Raw genomic sequence first — 337 nt, 5'->3', positions numbered from 1 at the left:
TTGCATCGCTCAGTGAATCCATGCTGACCCGTCTGCATTCCTTGGTATATCCCCCGCCGTCACTGTCCCCCACTGCATCCCCGCCGTATCCACTGCTCCGTGCTGGTGCATCTCCGCCGTCTCTGCTGCATCCCTGCTGTCTCCTGTGCATTTTCCAATCCCAGCGCTGTCTGTGCTGCAGCCCCCCCACCCCGTGTCCCTGATGTGTCCCCACTGGCCCCTTTGCATCCCTTGGTGCATCCCAGCTTTCCCTTCTGCATCTTGTCAGTGCACCCCTCCTCGTCCCCTCTTTGCCCTCCCCTAGTACCCCCTCGCCTCCCAGTACCGCCCCCCCTTC

At 62.3% G+C, this 337-nt stretch overlaps 1 protein-coding gene across 1 annotated transcript in view; it reads left to right on the top strand.

The window, feature by feature from the left end:
• The window catches only part of DBN1 (drebrin 1), a 28933-nt gene that overhangs the window by 6114 nt on the left and 22482 nt on the right, over positions 1-337 (top strand). The gene's annotated exons all lie outside the window — the stretch shown is intronic.

Source organism: Egretta garzetta, unplaced genomic scaffold (assembly GCF_000687185.1).
Source record: "Egretta garzetta isolate BGI_Z169 unplaced genomic scaffold, ASM68718v1 scaffold382, whole genome shotgun sequence".
Taxonomy (NCBI): domain Eukaryota; kingdom Metazoa; phylum Chordata; class Aves; order Pelecaniformes; family Ardeidae; genus Egretta; species Egretta garzetta.
The sequence above is the reverse complement of the archived record's forward strand: the minus strand, read 5'-3'. Positions and strand labels throughout refer to the sequence as shown.